The sequence below is a fragment of the Portunus trituberculatus genome, unplaced genomic scaffold, assembly GCF_017591435.1.
Source record: "Portunus trituberculatus isolate SZX2019 unplaced genomic scaffold, ASM1759143v1 PGA_scaffold_523__9_contigs__length_663829, whole genome shotgun sequence".
Taxonomy (NCBI): domain Eukaryota; kingdom Metazoa; phylum Arthropoda; class Malacostraca; order Decapoda; family Portunidae; genus Portunus; species Portunus trituberculatus.
In genome coordinates, this window is record NW_025541692.1 from 150,001 (window position 1) to 159,031 (window position 9,031).

General features: G+C 48.7%; 1 protein-coding gene and 1 pseudogene across 2 annotated transcripts in view; both read right to left on the reverse strand.

Annotated features, from left to right (window-relative positions):
- LOC123500971 overlaps positions 1 to 3,005 on the reverse strand; it is a 6,398-nt pseudogene extending 3,393 nt beyond the window's left edge.
- The window catches only part of LOC123500964 (NACHT, LRR and PYD domains-containing protein 1 homolog), a 38,421-nt gene that overhangs the window by 22,526 nt on the left and 6,864 nt on the right, over positions 1 to 9,031 (reverse strand). The window lies entirely within an intron of this gene.

Below are 9,031 nucleotides of genomic sequence, written 5' to 3' on the forward strand. Positions count from 1 at the left end.
ACACACACACACACACACACACACACACACACACATGTTACACACACACACACACACACACACACACACACACACACACACACACACACACACACACACACACACAGTTACATACACACATGTACACACACACACACACACACACACACACACACACACACACACACACACACACACACACAGTTACATACTGTCACACATGTACACACACACACACACACACACACACACACACACACACACACACACACACACACACACAGTTACATACTGTCACATGTACACACACACACACACACACACACACACACACACACACACACACACACACACACACACACACACACACACACACACACTGTCACACACACACACACACACACAGTTACACACACACACACACACACACACACACACACACACACACACACACACACACACACACACATACACACACATACACACACACACACACACACACACACACACACACACACACACACACACACACACACACACACACACACACACACACACACACACACACACACACACACACACACACACACACACACACACACAGTTACATACACACACACACACACACACACACACACACACACACACACACACACACACACACACACACACACACACACACACACACACACACACACCTGTGTATGGCGTGCAGCACGGTGTCTGAGGCAGGTGTGTTGCCGGGTTGCTGATAATGGTGATGTAGCCTCAACTGATTGCAATGGTGATGAGTCAAGGCACGAACATTCTCCACATTCACACTTTCGTTGTCCAGCCATAATCTCACTGTTGTTGGTGGAGTACGGGGGAGCAGTGCCGCAGCGCTGGCCAACGTATTGTCTCTTATCCATACTGTGTCACCAGGAGGGTTTTCTGTGACGTGGTGAGCGATGGCCTGCAGGAAGCTTTCATCATAATCTGTGTGTTCCGCCAGTGACAGCCATCCATCCCACCCTGCGCCAGTCTCCGCCACCAACTCTACCACTTCCTTTATGGCCTCGGGACGATTTGGCATCTCTTCTCTGGCCAACAGGCCCGCCACGTGGAATAAAAGGTTATACAGGCCATGAAATGTCCCTTGCTGAGTGACAGTATAAAGCAGGCTCCTGACAGCCCCTGATGGTGAGAGGTACCCATCCTGAAGGTGCTGCATTATATGTCGAGCGGCAAAATATTCAAGCAGACCTTTGTGAGGCAGGGAGTAGCGTTCTTCACGTACTCTGTTGTTGACCGACAATCGCAGAGAAAAGAAGGCTCCCAGGACTTCTTGGGCTGGCAGGTCCTCCCTCTCACAGCAATGTACCAGCCGTTCCGTGTCTTCCTCTGAGAGACTTAATCTATCCTGCAGCAGGCCTTGTAGTACCATTTGGTACATTTCTTGCAAAACTCTTTTTATCCTCGTCTTTAGAGTGAGTGGGCTCCTCTCCCCCGATGAAGGGTGCGTGGATATTCTGACACGCAGCTTTTCTGTGCACCACTCGTGAAAGTGGGTGTACAGACTGGCTTGGGTAGTGTTTTCTTTGATGCAGTCTGGTTTGTCTTCAAAAACTCTAACCAGAAATAATAGGTTGAGGGGAAGCTCAAACAACTTGATGTCCTTTTGTTTTGTCATAAATTCCCTCAGCTTATCCTGGTTCGTGGAGGAGGTGGAATATTGCAATGCAAACTCCGTCCTCCTGGCGACGGGAATCCCTCAATAGACAGCTGCGATTGCCGATAGTCCTGTTCATAACGGCTCAAGAAGCGGTCCACTCGCTCTGGGCGTGAGGTGACGAGGATTGAGAACTGTTTGTTACATGTGGCGATGGTCATAACATTAGTGACGAGCTTCTTGGAGGTTTGGTTCATCTCATCGAGGCCGTCTATGAGGAAGAGCACCTTGCAGCGCTCCAGGTAATTCACGAGGGGCTCCCCAAACACCGACAGACTGGGCGGGAGGACCAAGCCTAGGAATGTCTCCAGGTCCTCGGCATCTGTGTCCCTGCACAGTATTCTGAGCACAATGTCGTACTCCTCCAGATGTTTGACTCGCCGGTCACACTCTTCCCTGCGCCACTCTGACACTATGAAGGTGAGCAGGGTGGTCTTGCCACTCCCGGCGATGCCTCTCACCACGGCGAGGCGCGGCCTGTCGTCCTGGACAGGTGGCGAAGGTCGACACTCATCCGTCAGAACTTTTAAGAGTTCTAAAGAATCTATTTCAGCTGGTGTGTGTTGGTGTTGAAGGACAAGTTTTGAAAACACCGTCTGGATGTGGACCCGTTCTTTGGATCCACAAAGGAAGGACAGCGGGTCAAAGCACTCAAAGTGTTTGTAAAGATCTTTGAGGTGACACGCTGACAATTGCTTAAATACATCCAACCTTTTCTCAAAGTTCATTAGTAGAATGACTTTGTCAGTAAATGCTTGTGACACGTCTTCTATCTGCCCTTTCACGATGTCAATGATAGTTTTGGTCTCAGCAGCAGAGACTCCATATCTGTCCCTGACGGCCTGAAGGGCTCTGGTGAAGAGCTTCTCTAGTTCCTCAACTTTATTCTTGAACTGGTCTTCATCCATTATTGTCTGGGACCATTCGTGGACACAGGCGTTTCTTTTGTCCTTGATCTTATTGAAGAGTCCTTCCATGAGTGTCGGATCCTTCCAGCGTGCATCATCATTGAGTGGTGCCACACGTTCACAGGCCAGTGTTATGCTCTTGTACAGCAGTGTTATATCAAAGGTCTGGCAAGATGGGTCATTGCCAATCGTTCTCTTCTCATCAGAGTTGAAGGCTTTCCTCTTCCTCTCACCGTTCAGGCGGTGGTAGTTGGCCGTCGAGGAGGGTGGGAGGCTGGCCAGATGGTCCAGGAGGGTGACGGAGGGACTCTTGTTTGTGCCGCATTTCAGGGCGTGAGAAAGCACGGCTGCTCCAGGACCCATCAAGATGCACAGCAGCTTGAGACGTGAATAATCTACTGTCAAGACGGCGGCTCCACCCGACCGGGGAATCGAACCCCGGTCATCTGGCTTGAAGCCAGCGCTCTAACCACTGAGCTACCGGGCCGTGTGTGTGTGTGTGTGTGTTCCTCTCTCCTGGCCTCTCTCCATGATATTATAAATCATACTATCACAGTTGGTTAACCCTTTGAGTAGCGTGACGCCTTTCCATATTAATTGTGTTTACTATTTGGTGATTTGATACACCTTCAGAGCCTTCTGTGGGGATTGAAACAGTGAACACTCTGGACATCAATCTTCTCATCTCCAGACAGCCTTCCTAATGTCAATAAAATGATCTAATCCTACACAACTCTCAAGGTAAAATGTGTCTCACTAATCAAGGGGATGAGAGAGAGAGAGAGAGAGAGAGAGAGAGAGAGAGAGAGAGAGAGAGAGAGAGAGAGAGAGAGAGAGAGAGAGAGAGAGAGAGAGAGAGAGAGAGAGAGAGAGAGTTAATATTCACGCAGGTCCAAATCTGACCTTGTTTGTGAAGAGATATCCTCCTTTAGTGTGTTATTTTACTGCATTCTTCTTAGACAGATAAAAACTGATGGATTTTTATCTCATACCATTTTATTGCTCTATTATTATTATTATTATTATTATTATTATTATTATTATTATTATTATTATTATTATTATTATTATTATTATTGTTGTTGTTATTATTATTGTTGATATTGTTATGATTAGCTTGATTATTAGTGTTACTGGTGGAGCTGTCTTTACTAGTAGCACACTGTTGCTGTCACTGTTACTGGTAGAGCTGTCTTTACTAGTAGCACACTGTTGCTGTCACTGTTACTGTTATACTTATGAATGTTAACAATGTAAAATCTTTTTGATACACTTTTTAGTGATTTAGAAGAGGAAAGCTGCCACTCCAGTCACGATAACGACTTCGATATTATTAAGTCCATGTACGGCTTCCTCAACATTAATGGCATTTGTAAATAAGATGAGCTCAATTCTTACATATCAACAATATATCCTCTCTCACCTGTTCTTCCCGCCCCCGCCTGTTAGTGTTCCGTAGCACACATGTTAATACTCGTACCACACTCCTCTTGTCCCTCATTGTTATACCTATTGTTTCTTTCACTTCTTGGTGTATAACAAGAAAAGAGACAAAGGCCAATATTGTGGTTAGTACACTGTACATGTATTATGTAGTGTAATAAAGCCCACACAGGATATCACCGTCACTTCACTTTGCCGGGGTCAAGTTCTCTCAATTCGAATGAGAGGATCCAGGCCACCATGTTGAGCCATTTCAACTTTTCTTGCCCCACCTTACTACTAACAATGGCAATGACAATAACAATGTACATAATGACCATTATTACTTGTACTGTAATAGTAGTAATGATCATTGCAATGTTATTAGTGTTGTTTGGAAAATGAGGGTGGCTTTCATGTTTATGTGTGAGCCACAATGCATGAATGTCGAGATACCTTCACAATTGTACCCATTGAACAACACAGAACTGACTGATGGCTCATCACATCAACAGGAATCCTCTTCCAGGAGTACCTGCCTTCATTCTCTTTACCTTCATCCTCTACTCAATAAAGGTACACTCTCTACACTCGCTACACTCTGTTCACCTGTCTATCTCATCCTTTCTACTTGCAATATGCCAATACCTCCTGCACTGACTCCCAACTCAACACACACACACACACACACACACACACACACACACACACACACACACACACACACACACACACTCAGTGGTTAGAGCGCTGGCTTCACAAGCCAGATGACCGGGGTTCGATTCCCCGGCCGGGTGGAGATATTTGGGTGTGTCTCCTTTCACGTGTAGCCCCTGTTCACCTAGCAGTGAGTAGGTACGGATGTAAATCGAGGAGTTGTGACCTTGTTGTCCCGGTGTGGTGTGTGCCTGGTCTCAGACCTATCCCAAGATCGGAAATAATGAGCTCTGAGCTCGTTCCGTAGGGTAACGTCTGGCTGTCTCGTCAGAGACTGCAAGATCAAACAGTGAATACACACACACACACACACACACACACACACACACACACACACACACACACACACACACACGGCCCGGTAGCTCAGTGGTTAGAGCGCTGGCTTCACAAGCCAGATGACCGGGGTTCGATTCCCCGGCCGGTGCCCCCAGATGGGAACCGCCTTGTCGTGGTGGGGGCTTGCGTGCCCTGTGACCTGGCGAGCTAGGCTAGAGGGGGCTTAGGCCCCTGCTCTGCCCTTTCGAGGGGGAGAGGGCTACCCATGCTAGTACGGTCGCCAGTGAGGGGCCAGACTAAATGGTTCCTACGTAGGCTGCCAGTGGACCAGCGGAGCCACCCGCTGGAGGGATCGCCCAATAGGGGCCGTCCTGTGCTGGATGGTTGGGTGTCCAGGCTGGGATGCTTTGGGAGGGGGTCTCAGCTCTGTCGTGGACAAACATTCGTATCATGTGGGGCCTTTTTAAAACGACTGGTCCGCATGGGGACGAGGTACCCGTCCACGGCAGCCAGCGCTCCTCCCATTGTAGTCCCAGTAGGTGGTTTCCTTTGCCCCTGGAGCCAATTTTTTGTGTAGCTGTTTTTTTATGGGAAAACACAAAAAACATTCAGGTTCTCGTGAGGTGGCTGACCTGGCCCACGAGACGTCATCTTCAGGTCTGAGTAAGGAGGAGGATTCCCCTCCACAAGGGCCTCCCACAGCAGTCTCCTGTTCTGGAAGTTCTTCTGAGGGACGCATTTCTGCTGCATATGACTCTCTTGTAATGGTAAATGTTAATCCATCATTTTCCTATCATGCCTTGCACTCACTTCTCAAGGCGTATGGTACGGTTGTTCGCATTCGACTGGTTTATGATAAGGACTTTCCTTCTAACCGCTGCTATGTAACGTTTATGTCATGTGATGAAGCCCGTTTAGCTTATGAACATGTAGCATCTCTGCCCTCGCCGGCCATGGCTTTAAAACTGAATTTCTCCAGTCACGTAATATTTCAGACAGTGACATGGATTACATCCCAAATGTTTTTGAAAACTATTTAGAGAATTCAGTTCCTGAAGTCCGCCAGATCCCGCCTCCACGTTGGTTTGTGGCGTACTATAGAAATGGGCGTGGAATTTCATCCATGCCTCCCGGTACCTGTCCAAAGAAATCGGCACGATTCCTGAGGGAAACCTCAAGAAATATGGTAAGGGGTGCTAGTGCGAGCTAAAGATATTACACAAGCGAGGATGTTGCAACATCTCCCATGCCCTTCTGACAGCATGTTTGAGACTGTTAAGGCTCATCCCACCTTTAATTATAGTAAAGGTTGTGTTTATAGTCAAGACCTTTATGAATTTCCAGAGGAGGAAATACTAGCAATGTGTCCTACCTCAGTGCAAAAGGTGACTAAGATGAGGAACTCCTCCAACATGGTCCTTCTCACCTTTTTGGTCCACCCTCCTGACCGTGTTAATATCGGACCTATTAATCTTAGGGTGAGGCGTTTTATTTCGCCTCTTCAGTGCTTCTCATGCTATGGGTACGGTCACGGCAAAAGCTCGTGTAAGGAAGCTTCCCGATGTGGTAATTGCTCTGCACTCGACTCACATTCAGAGGAGCATTGCAATGGTGCAGCTTATTGTTTCCATTGCCGTGATGCTCACCAGGTACGTTCCAGGCAATGCCCCAGGTATCGCCTGGAGCAGGACATTCTAGCTTGCTAACACTCAGTTCATCAGCCTCGGTAGCGCCCGCCGTGAACTCCTGTACCGCCAGAAGGACGGTACTGGTGCGACATCCTATGCTTCATTGGCCGCTCGCTCTTCTGCTGAGTCTGCCGGTCCGAAGACGACAACTCCTGCTACCTCTCGCTCTGTTGGGGCGGGTGGTCCTGTTCATTTGGCCAATAGGTTTGCCCTATTGTCCGATGACTCGGTTGAGTCAACTCTTAGAAGTGACGAGACAAATACGGACTTGACCAAAGTCACCCATGTAGTGGATGTCCATTTGCCACCTGTATCGCCTAAGCCTTTGAAGGGCCTGACCAAACGGCACCGCGGCTCTGCGGAGTCGATAGATTTAGCTCAGCCTAAACAGTCTAAGTTTCTCCCGGTGTACGTGATCGTGAGTCCTCGAGGGACCGTTCTGCAATGGTAGCTCCAGTAGTTTCTGTCCAGCCTCTGTGACGCCCTCCGTCTCAGATCGGGCTTCTTGTGATGAGGACGGTCTGAGCATGGAGACGTCCGATGATATTGTCACAGCCGTCCCTCGTGGACCCACTGTATCGGAAAGTGCAGTCCAGCCTGATCCTCGTCCTCCGAGGACCGGTAAAAGTGATGATAGTTCGCATCACCCACCGATAAGCCGAAAGGCTGCGGTCCAACGACCCGGCACATCTCAACCCCGGTGTCTTCTCGTCGTTTGATTATTTCTAGTCAGGTCAGTCACGGGCAGCCTCAAAAGGCTCGCTCGTCCACTGCACCCAAATAGTCGTCTTCAAGCTTCTACAGTGGAACTGTAGAGGCCTTCGCGCCTCGTGGGGAACTCCGAGCTTTGCTGTCGGAGTTCTCTCCAGCCTGTGTAGCTCTACAAGAGACTATGATAGGTGATAGTACTTATTCTAGTCCTCCTGGCTATCGTGCCTTTTTAACACTCCTTTCCTGACCAGGGCCACCACGGTGGCACAGCTATTCTAGTCCGTCAGGATATACCTGTTATCCCGGTACAACTTAACTCTCCCTTCAGGTGGTTGCTGTTAAGGTCTTTATGGGACGACTGTACACCATCTGCAGTTTATATCTCCTCCTCGGCTTCCTGTCTCCAGGGGTGAGCTTGACGGCCTGGTGCGTCAGCTGACTCCGCCTTTTCTCTTGTTGGGAGATTTTAACGGCCGTCACCCATTGTGGGATGAAGGTGCTAGTAATCCTCGTGGGGTTTTAATCGGTTCTTTTATTGAGGATGAGGGATTGGAGGTTTTAAATTCTGGGGATGTTACACATTTCCACAGTCCTACTGGGACTTTTACAGCTATCGATCTTTCTATTTGTACATCTAATTCTTTCCTTGATTTTAATTGGCGGGTCCTACCAGATTTACACGGTAGTGACCACTTTCCGATTTTATTAGAATCTGTGAAATCTGAGCCACAGTCCCGGCCCCCACGCTGGGTTTTAGACAAGGCAGATTGGCCTCGATTCACAGACCTTAGCTCTTTTATCCGTCCGCTGGCTGACTTTTCTACTTGTGCTGAGGCTGTTGATTATTTTACCGATTTTTTATTTCAGTAGCGCTTCAGACAATCCCTAGGACGTCAGGTCGCTTTACTAAGCGTCCCGTTCCTTGGTGGAACGCAGCATGCACTGCAGCGGTGAAAGAGAAACGGGCAGCTTTCTCTCGTCTCCGGCGACATCGTGGGGACCCGCAGTGCCTGGAAGCTTTTCGGCGCTGCCGAGCTCGGGCCCGCCGCATTTTGAAAGAGGCACAAAGAGCCTCTTGGAAAGCTTATGTGTCTTCCATTAATGCCCACACCCTCTTACGGATGTCTTTAACAAAGTCCGCCGAATTGCTGGGAAGTATTCTGCTCCTCCCCACCAGTTTTGTTGTCTGCTGGGCGAACGGTGGCAGACCCTAGGACTGTCGCCGACCTCTTCGCGGAGCACTTTGCCAGTGTTTCCCGGAGGCATCCTGCAGCTCCAGGCGCACGTCACCGCCAGAGAATGGAATCTCTCGGCATAAATTTTTCTTCCACAGGAGGGAGTCTTATAATGTCCCTTCTCTGCCTCCGAGTTGCGGACTGCTTTGTCCCAGTGTCATGACTCTTCTCCTGGCCCAGATGATATTCCTTATGCCTTCTTGCGCCACATGTCTGACAGTGCTTTTAACTTTTATTAAATCTTTATAATATGATTTGGCATACCGGTGACTTTCCATCTTCTTGGGCTGTGGCAGTGGTTCTCCCATTTCCGAAGCCTGGGAAAGATCATCTCCAGGCTACGAATTACCGTCCTATATCTTTGACGTCTTGTATTTGTAA